The sequence below is a fragment of a genome, unplaced genomic scaffold (genome assembly GCF_019419815.1).
Source record: "Pyrus x bretschneideri cultivar Hongxiangsu unplaced genomic scaffold, Pyrus_bretschneideri_v1 Contig26, whole genome shotgun sequence".
In the NCBI taxonomy this organism is placed as follows: Eukaryota; Viridiplantae; Streptophyta; class Magnoliopsida; order Rosales; family Rosaceae; genus Pyrus; species Pyrus x bretschneideri.
This window is the reverse complement of record NW_025999568.1, coordinates 319,349-333,989: the sequence shown is the minus strand read 5'-3', so window position 1 is coordinate 333,989 and position 14,641 is coordinate 319,349. Positions and strand designations below refer to the sequence as shown.

Genomic DNA, 14,641 nt, shown 5'->3' with positions numbered 1-14,641 from the left:
GCATCTACCGAGTTTTTATTATTTGAATTCCTTACCAACGTACCCTTGTCTCCCATTGGACTAAATTTTACCGTATTGGTTTTTGTTGTGATATCAGGTGACTGTAGTCTATGTTTATAAAAAGGAAATTTGTGAGTTTTGATGGATTTTCTGCCGGACCAGTTAGTATGGGAGATCTTGAGCAGGATTAAGAAAACCACTGATCGAAACTCTGTTTCTTTGGCATGTAAGCACATGCACGTATTGGATAACGAGCAGAGACAATCTCTTCGGGTTGGTTATGGATTAGACCCTGCAAATGAAGCTTTGACATCTCTCTGCAGTAGGTTTGCTAACTTGACAAAGGTAGAGTTAACTTATGCCGGTTGGATGTCCAAACTAGGAAAGCAGTTGGATCACCAAGGGCTTCTCATTCTTTCCAACTACTGTCCTTCTATGGTGGATCTCACACTAAGCTACTGCATGTTCATCACGGATGTGGGCATTCATCACTTGTCTTCTTACTCAAAATTTTCAGCCTTGAAGTTGAATTTTACCTGAAGGGTAACTGGATGCGGCATATCATCTGTTGTTGTGGGCTGCAAGCAGAGTCATCTCTAAGATTTCAGAGGTCCTGTATGAAATTTATAAAAAGGCCCTTTTTAAGATGATTTCAGAGGTTCTGTATGACATCCCACATCACCCAGGGGAGTGATCCTTATATGTATATTCCCATCTCTACCTAGCATGAGGCCTTTTGGGAGCTCACAGACTTTGGGTTTCGTAGGAACTCCGAAGTTAAGCGAGAAGGGGGCTAGAGCAATCCCATGATGGGTGACCCACTGGGAAGTTGCTCGTGAGTTCCCAAAAACAAAACAGTGAGGGAATGGTAAGCCCAAAGCGGACAATATCGTGCTACGGTGGTGGAGCGGGCCGGGGAAGTGATCCGTCCTGGGCCGGGATGTGACACATAACCTTCACTAAGTAATCAAAAACAGTTCAATCTTAAGCAATCAAATAAGAAAGAAAAAAAAAAAGCTTCAAAATCTCAACTTTAAAGTTTAACTTGAATATAGCATTATTATATAATAAAATTGAAAAAAAAAATTGGTTTTTAAGGTTTTATTGGCACTCCTAATATCGCATTGTGCACTGCAAATTTTTATATTTAGAAAGAAAAAAAAGTAACACTTATAAGAAGTGCACTATGAAATTTTGAAGTGCTAATAAAAGTAATATTTTTAATATAATAATATTATCACATATAAATATAAGATACTAAAATGTTTTAGGGGCCCCTTCAAATTTAGGGGTTGTGCAATTGCACTTTTCACTCCCCCTCAACGCCTTGTTGGGCTACAAGAACCTCATTATCCTTCAAATTTAGGGGTTGTGCAATTGCACTTTTCGCTCCCCCTCAACGCCTTGTTGGGCTGCAAGAACCTCATTATTCACCTTAGCCGATGCTTAAATATTAGTAGATTTGAATGACTTGAATATCTTGGAAAGCTTGAAACTCTCGAAGATCTCTCCAATAAAAATTGCAGAGCTACTGGGGAAGGTGATTTGCTTAAACTATGATGCGAAAATTAACTAAACATGTCACATCCCAACCCTCAGCTCCAGTGATATTGTCCGCTTTGGCATTCCCTGCCCGCAGACAGAGCTACCGCACGGTTTTGTTCCTGCGGACCGGTACTCAGCCGTAGCCAGCGCCTGCTCTCCCCTCAGGGAGTCCGCAAAAGGCCTCACTGAAACTTAAGGTTGGCAATGGATATATAAGGCCCAAAGACCACGCCCTCACGGGCGATGTGGGATACTACAATCCACCCCCCTTAGGGAGCCCGACGTCCTCGTCGGCACACCACAACCGTGAGTCTGGCTCTGATACCAAATTGTCACATCCCAACCCTCAGCTCCAGTGATATTGTCCGCTTTGGCATTCCCTGCCCGCAGACAGAGCTACCGCACGGTTTTGTTCCTGCGGACCGGTACTCAGCCGTAGCCAGCGCCTGCTCTCCCCTCAGGGAGTCCGCAAAAGGCCTCACTGAAACTTAAGGTTGGCAATGGATATATAAGGCCCAAAGACCACGCCCTCACGGGCGATGTGGGATACTACAAAACACACAAATTAACCCTTTTTTGAGAATTGTAGTATATAAGTAAGTAGGGATCGTTCTTAAACCGGGGATTAGGAGGGATTGCTAAACACTTTAAACTGACTCAAATAACTAAAACTAAACTTTAAAACACTTAACTCAACTTAAAAGACTCAAAACAAGTTCACAAGACTCAAAATAAGCTAAAAACACTCAAAACTGCCTAAAAACACAAACTGGGCAGATTTGACTCTAAACACAAATTTGGACGAATTTTGGTTCTAACTTGACTCAAAACACTTGAAAACACAATCTAAAACATATTCTAACTAGTTAGACACTCTAACATAAAGGGGGATTTGGTTTTGGATGAAAATAAAGTAAACAAAAACAAGACTTCAACCTATGCAGATTTGCATGAATTGGTGAAATTAAGTGGATGGTAGGCTAGCTAGGAGGTCTTTCTCCACACATGATATACTTGCATACAAAACAATCTCCAGTTGCTTATTCAATGAATCATGAACCTCAACACCCCAAGTTAATTAGGTACACTTAAATTAACTCTCAGATTTTCCTTAGGTCATTGAATTGAATGGAATTAGCGCATTGCAATCAATTATTCCTCAAAAGTTCTCTACATGAAAGTGCATAAAAGAGAAACAATCAAAGATCATTAATTTCTATGAAATCATAAGTGTTGATGAGGCACTTGTAACTATGAAAGCGCATGATACTTATGCCAAGAATTTACTTAACATGATTGTGACTAACAACCTTTACTACTTATGAATATAAGTTCCCAACGATTAGGTGAAGTTTCCTTATATCCTAGCATCAGATTTATGCATGCAAATTAAGTGTGCACTCTCAATCCATATACATAAACAAGTTTTAATTCAAATAGATAAGTAAATTGAATTCACAATTCATGAAATCACAATTGGAAGTAATCAAATCATAATGCAAATATAGCCATGGTTTCGAAGTTCCCCCTGGCCAAAAGGGGATTAGTTCCTCATACTCGCAAAGCAAAAATTCTTGAAATTAAACATTGAAAAACACAAGAAAGATTACACCTAAAATGTTCCAGCAATTCCAAGTCGAATGGCATGCACGGCTAGAGCTTTCCTTCTTCTTCCTTACTGCGGCACAAGGTGTGGGTGATGGTTTTGGGGGGTTATGAACGATGTATTCTTGCTTGGGATGATGAATGATGGATAATTATGGTGGTAGAGTGCGGCAGGTTGAATATGGAGGTGTGGGGATTGAATGAATGATGGAGAATTAAGGCGGAAGGTTGCGGCAAGGGTTTTCTGAATAGCATAAAGGGTTCATCCGAATTTGTGGCAGAAAATATGTATATATAGTCCTAGGGTTAATTAGATTAGGGTTACAACTTAGCAGATTTTATAGATTTGGGCCCTAGGGTTCGGCACAAGTAAGTTAAAACCACTTAAGAGAGGGTTTGGCCCAATTAGTTTCATAAAAGGATTTATATAACCCAAATCCACAATGAATAAGACCTAATAAATTAGAATCCAAAAGGAAAAAGGTTTAGGAAATTCGTCCAAAATTGGGCCTTCTAGAAACTAGGTGTTTTGTGGCTGATTTTGGGTTTTCTAGAAGAGATAAAAGGGGGAAGGGTGCAGCACCCCTTTAGGGTTAGATAAGGCTTCTAGAAATCATGTTTTTAGGTCCATTTGCAGCTATGATTAAGGTGGAACAAGATCAGGTTAGGATAAGATAGGATAAGGTTGTTAGGATAAGTTTCCATATTTCTTGCTCTTTCCTTATCTTCTTTGTCTTGAACTTTCCTTTTCTAATTTGTAGCATGTTCCTAGCCTCTTTTGACTCCAAATTCGTCCATCCACCTTGCTCCATATACAAGCTATCCATTTAGTGCCCAAAACTGCTCCAAAATGCACCAAAATGCACTTTCTTGGTACTTTAACCCTTTGGACCTACAAACACACGAAAATGACTTGAAATACTACATTACCTAAGAAATAATAACACAAATGCACAAGAACAAGCTAACTAAGTCGCATAAATATGCTCTTATCAAGCTAGGTTCTAGTTGGAAAAAATCAAAATGCTTGCAATTTGAGGTTGATGCTGATTACAGGTATATGAAAGTTTATGATCGTTTAGCTGTGGATTGATGGCAAAAGCAGTGGGTCTCATATAAGAATATGGTGGAACTTAGCTTGGTAAATTGCATCATCAGCTCGGAGCAGGGACTTGCTCGTGTGCTAGGGAATTGCAAGAATTTGGAGTTGATTCACTGGAGATGTGTGTTGGCGTAAGGGATTGTGACATCATAGGCTTGTTAATGTTTAAGTGTTTTTAGCAGAAATAGGCTTATTCATTTTGCTTGTTTTAATTAGAGCCCTTGGATCATATTCCAAATGGATGCTCTAGATTAAGTTAGAGTAAGTGAGTGTGTGACACATGTAACCATCTTATAGGATAGATGACATGGATGGCTATGATCATTCATTTCTGTTAGAAGAGAGAGAGGCTTTATTCAGTTGTAATGGTCATATTCCTCTTGCACTTGTAGAGAGAGAGAGAGCCGAGAATCAATGAATTTAGTTTTGCACTCATCATTGTGATTTCGCTTGCTGCAACTTCCATTTTTCTTCTTTCTTCCAAAAATACATACACACTCCATTGAATCACAGCACAAAATCACATAATCTAACATGGCCTCAGAGCCAGGTTGCATCATCTACAACTGGATGTGAATCTGTGACTCTGGTAGTGAAGAACTCGAACTGATCATCGAGCTTTGTTGCTAAAGGAAATTCAGATAAGAAATCTGAATGATCTTAAATCGAGTCTCATATGGTTGGATCAAGTGGTGTTGAGCTTCGAGCACCAATGTTCAATGGGGACAACTTCGATTTTTGGCAGATTAGAATGAAGATGATATTCCGATCTCATGAACTTTAGGATATAGTTGAGAAGGGCTTTGCTATCCCAACGAAGAAGGAGGAAGAAATCACTGAAATAGAGAGGAAACTGATGAAGGAGAAAATCGTCAAAGATGTTAAGGCACTTGGAATTATCCAAAGGGCAGTTTCTGATCAAATCTTTTTGAGAATCGCCATCTAAGAGACTGCAAATGCTGTTTGGAATGTCTTGAAGCAAGAATTTGTAGGAGATAAACAGGTAAGAGCTGTGAAACTCCAAGGCTTACATCGTGATTTTGAGTATACTAGAATGGGTGAGAATGAAGCCTTTTCTGCATATCTAGTAACATTGTTTGATTTGATTAGTCAAATGAGGAGTTATGGTGAAGATATTAGTAATCAAAGAATTGTTCGAAAATTATTGATAAGTTTACCTAGATCTTATCATAGTATTGCCTCTGTGATTGAAAATACTAAGGATCTAAAGACTATTGATGCTCAAGATGTTGTGGCTATCCTAAAGGGGTATGAACAAAGGATTGATAGGCATGCTAAAATCCAAACTGAGAAGGCATTTGCCAACCTCAATGTTGCTCTAAAAAAAAGAAAAGTGTAATGGGAATCAAGGGTTCAAGCCACATAAAAATTGGAAGTCAAAAGGAAAGAAGGAGATAATAGACTTGCAAATCAAGCTGGAAAAGTTGCAGGTACATCTGAGGGAGTTAAGAATTCATGTATACATTGTGATAAGTTGCATTTTGGTGAATGTTGGTTCAAAGATAAGCCTAGATGTCATAATTTTAATAAGTTGGGGGCATATGGCAAAAGATTGTTGTGGCAAGAAGGAGAAGGCTAACCAATATGTAAATTCTGTTAACCAAGTTAGTGACACCCTTATAATGTTCTATGCTGCAACAATGCCATTGTGAAGAAATGTGAAGATATATGGTGTGTAGATAGTGGATGCAACAACCACATGACTGGAAAGGAGGATCTGTTGGTTGACATCGACAAAATAATGACTGCTAAAGTTGAAATGGGCACTAGTCAAGGAGGTCATTGAAACCAAGATGGGGAGAAGATATATCAAGGAGGTAATGTTGGTTCTAGGATTGAAAGAAACTTGCTCAATGTAGGGCAGATGATGGAACATGGCTATTTTCTTGTGTTTGGTGGTACAAATGCTAAGATATATGATGATTACTTTCTGTCAAACTTGGTAGCCAAGATACCAATGAAAGGAAATAAGAGTTTTCCCTTGAAACTTCAACCTGAGATGCAGATTGCCCTAAAAGCTGGTATGTGTCAGTCATCCATGATCTGGCATAGGAGGTTAGGACACTTGAATATAGGCAGTCTGAGGTAACTCAAAGAACAAGATATGGTGCTGGGATTGCCTGAACTCAAAGTGATGAATGAGATATGTGAAGGATGTGCTCTTGGGAAGCATTGCAAGGATGCATTTCCAAAGGAAGCATCATGAATGGAATCCCTCCCTCTAGAACTTGTTCACTCAGACATTTGTTGACCTATGCAAACTTCTACAAAGGCCATGAAAATGTACTTTCTTACCTTTATAGATGATTGCACTAGGATGTGTTGGGTCTATTTCTTGAGACACAAGTCTGAAGTGGTTGGTATATTTAAGAAGTTTAAGGCCACAGTTGAGCTACAAAGTGGATATCAGTTGAAAACGTTGAGGAGTGATAGAGGAGGGGAGTACACATCTGTTGAATTCAGTGAATTTTGTGAAGAGATGGGCATGGAAAGGCAGCTTATAGTTGCTTATACACCATAGCAAAATGGTGTAGCTGAAAGGAAGAACAGAACCATAGTAGAAATGGAAAAATGCATGCTAATTGAAAAAGGTGTTCTACTTGAATTTTGGGCTAAAGTTGTCAACACATCAATGTACATCTTGAATGGGTGTCCCACTAAATCTCTTAACAAAAATACTCATTTTGAGGCTTATAGTGGAAGGAAGCCAGGAATCAAGCACTTAACGGTCTTTGGTTCTATATGTTATGCTTATATTCCAAGTCATCTCAGACAGAAGGTAGATGAAACCAGTGTTAAATGCATTTTCTTGGGGTATGGCACATGTGAGAAAGGTTATAGACTTTATGACATTGATTTAAAAAAGATGATTGTGTCAAGAGATGTGATATTTGATGAAAATGCTTACTGTCATTGGAAGTGTCAATCTGAGAAGAGTATCAGTATACCAATAACTAATGTGGAAACATGTGAACAAAGGGAAGAAGGGAGCTCAAGTGACATATGCGATGTAAATGATGAGTCTCAAATACCAGCATTTGAAACTTGTGAATCAACTGAAAATGGTTCAAGATTGGTCCCAATGTAGAATAGCTGATGTGAAAATTAACTTAACACACAAATTAAACCCTAATGTTGACAATTGCAGTATATATGTAAGTAGGGATCGTTCTAAACTGGGGATTAACTAGGGATGCTAATCAACACAAATAAGACTTAAAACACTAAATTAGACTCTATAGACTCAAAACTGACCCAAAACTCTCAAAACAGCAACAAACAATAAAAAAGACTCAATTCTAGACCTAACAAGTGATTTTGACGAAAATAAGACTTAACTTGACTCAAGAGACTACAAGAAAACAGATTTTGACTCAAATAACAAGACTCAATGAAAGGGGGAATGTTTTTGACGAATTTAAAACTTAAAACAGAAACTTTGCATAAAACACTTTATAAAAACGAATTTGGTGAATTAAAAGGGGTGAAAGGCTAGTTAGAGGATCCTTCTTCACACATGACATATGCATACAAGCCAATTTCCAGTTATTATTCCTTTAGACTATGAATGACAATGCCCCAAATTAACCGTGAAAAGCACAAATTAACTTTCAGATTTTCCTTAACTCATTGAATTGGATGGAATACGCATCGCAACCAAATTATCCTTATCAAGTTCCCTAACTATGAAAAACATGATAGAAAGACATATCAAAGGTCATTAAGTTCTTTGAAAACCATAAGCATTGACGAGGCATTCGTAACTATGAAAAGCATGATACTCATACCAAGGATTTACTTAACACAATCATGACTAGTGACTTCCACTACTTGTGAATATAAGTTCATAATGATTAGGAAAAACTCCCTTATACTCTAGCATCAAATTCACACATGCAAATTAAGTGTCGAACCTCAATCAACATACATAAACAAGTTTTGATAACTCAAATAAGCAAATCACATTCAAGTCTCAAGAAACAATAAATGGACGTAATCAATTCATATAAAACATATAATCATGGCTTTAAATTCACCTCCAACTATAAAGAAATTAGTTCCACATAATTGCAAAAATTAACAACGAAATCAACATAATTTTAAAACTAAAACAAGGATAGAAGACACCCCAAAGACGCTCCAACACTCCTAAAAGCTTGGGCATAGGCACAGCACAAAGGCTTCTCCCTTCCTTCCTTTCTTCGCTGCGGCACACCTTTGAATTTTCTGATTTCTCTCTAAAACTCCCCTCTATGTGGTGCGGCATATACGTGTATATATAGGGCTAGGGTTTCATGGCGGATTTGTATTAGAAAAAAGATTAGTTACATGGCAGACACCAAGGAGAATAAGGAGAGGGTGTGGCAGATCATTAGGGCTTCTAGAATAGGGTATTGTGACAGGTTTCTAGAAAGACAAGGGATAAGATATGTGGCACGAACTTAGGGCATGAAAATAAGGCTTCTAGGATTAGATATTTAGGTGATTTAATGTGAAAAGGAGTCCTCTTTGCAGCTGGAATTAAGGTGGAACAAGATTAGGTTAGGATAAGATAAGGTTTGGATGAGATAAGGTTGTTTGGATAATGTTCCATGTTTCTTGCTCTTTCCTTATCTTCTTTGTCTTAAACTTGTTTCTCCAGATTTGTAGCATGTTCCAAGCCTCTTTTGACTTCAAATTTGTCCATCCACCTTGCTCCATATGCAAGCATTCCATTCCAAGCCCAAAACTGCTCCAAATAGCTCCAAAATGCACTTTCTTGCCTCTTTTGCCATTAGGACCTACAAACATACGAAAATAGCTTAAAACACTATAATAAATGGAAACTAACTATGTAAATGCAAGAAAACAAACTAAGTCCCATAAATATGCTCCTATCAAATTCCCCCACACTTAGCTTGCTAGTCCCCGAGCAAAACAAAGAAAACAAAACACAACCCAAACCTTCCAACAATTGCCTCAGGGATTTCCAATGCAACATGACATGTTATAAATCACTACTCCCATAAATTTTAGCCATCCCTACCCTCGAGCATATACTTAACCATAGTCACCACTCACTAGCTTGCATTTAATCAATTAAAACAACATTTTGAATGTAGTAACATGGCTTAGAGAATTCACTCAATTTCTCACCGGATATACTCTCTATTTTCACACCGATTTTTTGATTACACTCCCTACACTAGGTATATGTGAGAAGATTGATGTAAACATGTAGACTAACACTCACATATATATAATCAAAGAAGGCGATTTCTGGAATTATTAACATGTATATGATATGATCTCATGAATGGAATGCCACTACTTAGATGCAAGAACCAGGGATACCATATACTCTTAGCAATTTTAAACTCCACATATTGAAACGCATAACAATCAAGATCGAAGTCTAAGGATTGTAACGGGGCTAAGGTATTGGCTAACAAAGAAAGGTTAAGGATAAACAAAAGTTCTTAAAGCAATAGTAAGCAAAGTAATGAAATAAACACTTAGAATTCACTTTTGAATGCAAAAATCAACTTTAAGCACGAATGGGAGATTCACACAACACTTAGGGCTAGATTCAAACTTTTGGACCCTTTTTTCAACAACCAATACTTGTGAGTTCATTCTCACTTATTTTCAACTCTTTTTCTTTCTTTTCTTCAACTTTTTCTTCTTTTTTTCTTCCTTTTCACGTTTTTTTTTTGTTTTTTCTTTTTGTCTGTGCCCTTTTCTTTTTGTTTGGCACATAAATCATACATCTTCACATATTTCCAATGAAAAACCTTCCCCCACACTTGTTTTTTTGCAACTTGTAGATCAAAAGGAATTCCCTCTAAGTTATGCTCCACTATTCTTTAAGAACAAGGGTATGGATAGTCCTATTATAGGCTAGGTAATGATAATGTGGCTAACAAAGAATATAGGCTAAATATGGCTCAAAAGGGTTAAACCTACAATAAATATGCAAAGGGTAAGGCTTTTTGGCTTTGGTTTAACTAAACAACTTCATCTTATTGTATGTTATGCACTCAATTTTATGCTTTGAATGAAACGGGCATAAGTTCTAGTATTTGGAACTATAGTGATGAAACGCATTCTAAGTAGCAGCCAAGCAAAGAAATAATGAGATCATGCAACGACTTTAGAAAACAAGAATTCACAAATTAATAACTATCCAAATATAGTTTAGGCTCAAGTCTCTGAGGGTTGTAGTGTTAGTTTAAGTTCCTTCCTTCAAGCATGTTACAAAAATTGATTTTTTTCTTTTGTGATTATATGTGAATTTGTAAACGAAAACTACAACTAAGCATAAACCAAAGAGCATATCAAACTTCCATCCATGTTTGTAACTTTCTTTAACAGTCATGCAATTAAAAACCAAATCCTCATCATTGTGTTGGAAGGTATCCTAAGACACAAACAAACATAAAAACAAAAACGACTCTTTTTGGGTTTTTTAAACACTCTTTTTCGATTTTTTTTTTAAATTTTCGGATTTTCTGTTTAAGACACATTAAAACACTCCAAAACACACTAAAAACACTTAAAAACAGTGAGTAACAACATTAAAAGTGATAGGTGATAAAATCCCACGAAAATCATGCAAAAACAGCTTGTTTACCCCCTACGCTTAAACCAAACATTGTCCTTAATGTTTCAAACATAGACTCACAAACAAACAAACAAACAACAGTACTAATACACACGACAATAATGGCAAAGTTAAAGCAATAAAGAGTAGGGTTTACGAACGCAAATCTGGTTATGGAGTGTTGGAGATTCCTAGGTCTTCTTTATTTGCATGCATGGGTTGCCTCCTAAGAAGCGCTTGCTTTAACGTCTTCCAGCCGAACAATACCTCCTTTTAAGCTTCATTGGAGCCCACGGCATGGAGGGGTAAATCCTCCATGACATGCTCCTCAAAATACTCATAATAAGGCTCAATGAATGGAAGAAGATAGTGATCCTTCTTCATTATGGCGTTGAGCTTCCTAAAGTCAATGTGAACTTTCTCACCACCTTGATTTCGATTGGGAACATGCACTAAAGAAAGTAACAACTTATTAGTTGAAATGGGAATTGGAATTGGGATTGGAGACTTACTAGGATGTTGCGGCAATGCCCCTAGGGTAGCCATCATCTTGCCAATTTCATCATTAGGCACAGCTAGATTAGGTGTTTTTAGGGCAATGGCGTGCTCCTTGTGCTCCACTCCAATTCCCTCTTTGATGGTGGTTCTAGATGCATCTTTCTTGATAGGTGTTGATCGTTCCTGACTTATATCTTTATTCACATCAATGGCAAAACAAGGGTGAACTTCATTAGGATTCTTAATAGATTTAGAAACATTGAATTTAATTATATCACCATCAAACTCCATTGTTAATGCTCCCTTGGCCACATCAATCTTGGTTTGGGCTGTTTTCATGAATGGTCTTCCAAGTAGGAGTGGCAATGGTGGAGAATGAGCCAAATCTTCCATTTCAAGCACATAAAAATCAGTCGGAAAGATTAAATGATCAACTTGCACCAAAACATCTTCCAAAACTCCTTTTGGATATGCATTAGAATGATCACTTAATTGAATAATAACTCCATCATTTTTAAGCTCTCCTAAGTTCATAGATGCATAAATTGAGTAAGGCATGACATTAATTGAAGCTCCTAAGTCTAACATAGCATGTTCAAACTTAGTATTGCCAATAACACAAGGAATTGTAAAACTACCCGGATCTTTGCAATTAGGAGGCAATTTCCTTTGCAACATTGCAGAGACATTTTCACTTACATGTACCACTTCCTTGTTCATAATCCTTTTCCTTGTTGTGCAAAGTTCTTTCAAGAATTTGGCATACTTAGGAACTTGCTTGATTGCATCAAGGAGCGGGATATTGTCTTGAACTTTCTTAAAGGTTTCCAGAATGTCTTTCTCATTCTCTTCTTTCTTTGATTGCCTAAACCTGCTAGGAAAGGGCGCATTTAGTGGAATAGAACTAGACAAATTTGAATTTGGACTTACGTTAGTGGTTTGGGACAGTTTTGAGGCCTTAGGGGGTTGCGGCAAGGATTGGTCTTCCCTTGCCGTGGCCCTTGCTTCTTGTTCTTCTTTTTGCAGCAATTTTTCATCATCGTTAAGGCCTTGTGTGGATGGTTTTGGGTGATTTCCAAGCTCCTTGCCACTTTTTAACATGATAGCATTGGTGGTTTCAAATCCTCCTCTTGGATTCACAATGATTGAACTCGGAAGTTTGCCTTGTTCTCTAAACTGCCCAAGGAACTCTGAGATCTGCCCTATTTGCTTCTTTATGTCATTCATCTCCTTGTCTTGGTTCACTATTCTATTATTTTGATTTTGTAATCCCTGCGATACAGAAGTTAGTAATTGAATAGCTTGATCATTATCAAATAGCGAACCTAAATTTGGTTGGGATTGTTGTGGGGGAGACTGTGGTGGCTGCGTAGGTCTTAAATAGAACTCCTCAGATGGCTACCAATATCCTTCTTGTTGAACTTGTTGAGGTTCCTTCCACATAAAATCTGAATGATCACTAATGCGAAAATTATACGCACACAAATTAAACCCTCTTTTTATCAATTGTAGTGAAGAATGTAAGTAGGGATTGTTCTGGACCGGGGATTAGGAGGGATTGTTAATCACTTGGATTTGACTCAAAAACGTAAAAACACAATATAAAACACTATACTGGACTCAAAGAATGCAAAACTAAACTTTAAAGCACTAAAACAAACCAAAGGACTCAAAACAGCCCCAAAACACTCAAAACTGCCTTAAAAACACAATCTGGGCAGTTTTGAGCATTTTGGTGAATTTGGACGAATTTGTGTAATAAATTGAATCAAAACACTTATAAACACAAACTAAGACACTTTTTAACTAATTTGGACACTAAAGTAAAGGGGGGATTGAGGTTTTGACGAAATTAAACTAAATGCACAGATTGTAATAAAGGGCAGATTCTAAAGATGAATTTGATGGAATTGAATGGATGGGAAGCTAGCTAAGGGGTTCATCTCCACACATGTTACATTTGCATATAAAACTATTTCCAATTGCTTTTCAATAAACCATGATGCTCAACACCCCAAGTTAACCGTGATGCACTAATTAACTCTCAAATTTTCCTAACGTTATTGAATTGGATGATGCATGCGACAATTCAAATCATTCTCCAATGGTTCTCAACATGAATGCATAGAAGAGATACAATGAGAGATCATTATGCTCTATGAAAATTATAAGTGTTGACGAGACAATTGTAACTATGAATGCATGATACTCTTGCCAAGAATTCATTTAACGCGATTGTTTATAAGCAACCTCCACTACTTGTGAATATAAGTTCATAACTATTAGGTGAAACTCACTTATATTCTAGTGTCATATTCATGCATGAAAATTAAGCGTGCACTCTCAATAAACATACATAAATAAGTTATCAATCAAACAGTTAAACAAATTGAATTCACAACTTATGAAACGTAATTAGAAGTAATCAAATCATATTGCAAGCATAAACATATATTTCGAATCCCCCCCTAGCCGAGGGGGGGTTTTAGTTCCTCATACGTACAAAACAAAGAGAATTGAAATTAAATATTGAAATCAAAGGAAAAGAAACACCTAAACATTCCAACAACTCAAACTTGAATTGTATGAACGTTTAGGCCCGCTTCTCTTCCTCTTGGTTGTAGCACAAGGTCTAAGGTTAGTTTGATGGTGTGAATGGTTTGGGGAGTGGTGAAAATGGAAGGGGGAGGCCACGGCAATGGGATGATTTCTGGTGGTGTTTGGATTGGTAGGGAGCTCACGGCACAAGGGGATGTTTGGTGTTTGTGGATGATTTTCTGAAATGGAAGAGTGTGTGAATTGTGGCTACAGTGGATGCTTATTTATAGGTGAAAAAGAGGGAATATGACCGCTAGGTTATGATGATGAATGCATGTGCAAAGTTGGTTGAATGATTATGAGTGCATGTGGCTGATTTATGAAGGGAATGCATGTGGATTAAAGTGGAATGACAGCTAGGTTATGATGATGAATGCATGTGCAAAGTTGGTTGAATGATTATGAAGCATGTGGGTGGAAATGCATGTGGAATGGCTGATTGTTTATGATGATGTGCACGACAAGGGGAGTGTTGGGTGATGGATGCATGTGTTGATGGTTTATGGAGATGCATGTGGATTAAAGGAATGCATGTGCAATGACAGCTAGATTAAATGATTAAAGGGTGCATGTGGGTTGGAAATGCATGTGGAATGGTTGTTTTATTTGTTGGGAAAGCATGTGAATTAAAGCTAGGGTGAATGATGATGAATGCATGTGGGAGTGTGGCTGAAATGAAGGAGTGGAAT

The 14,641-nt window shown here is 37.5% G+C and overlaps 1 pseudogene; it reads left to right on the top strand.

The window, feature by feature from the left end:
* Window positions 1-141: 141 nt before the first annotated feature.
* Window positions 142-4,431, top strand: LOC125478695 (annotated as a pseudogene).
* Window positions 4,432-14,641: the final 10,210 nt, after the last annotated feature.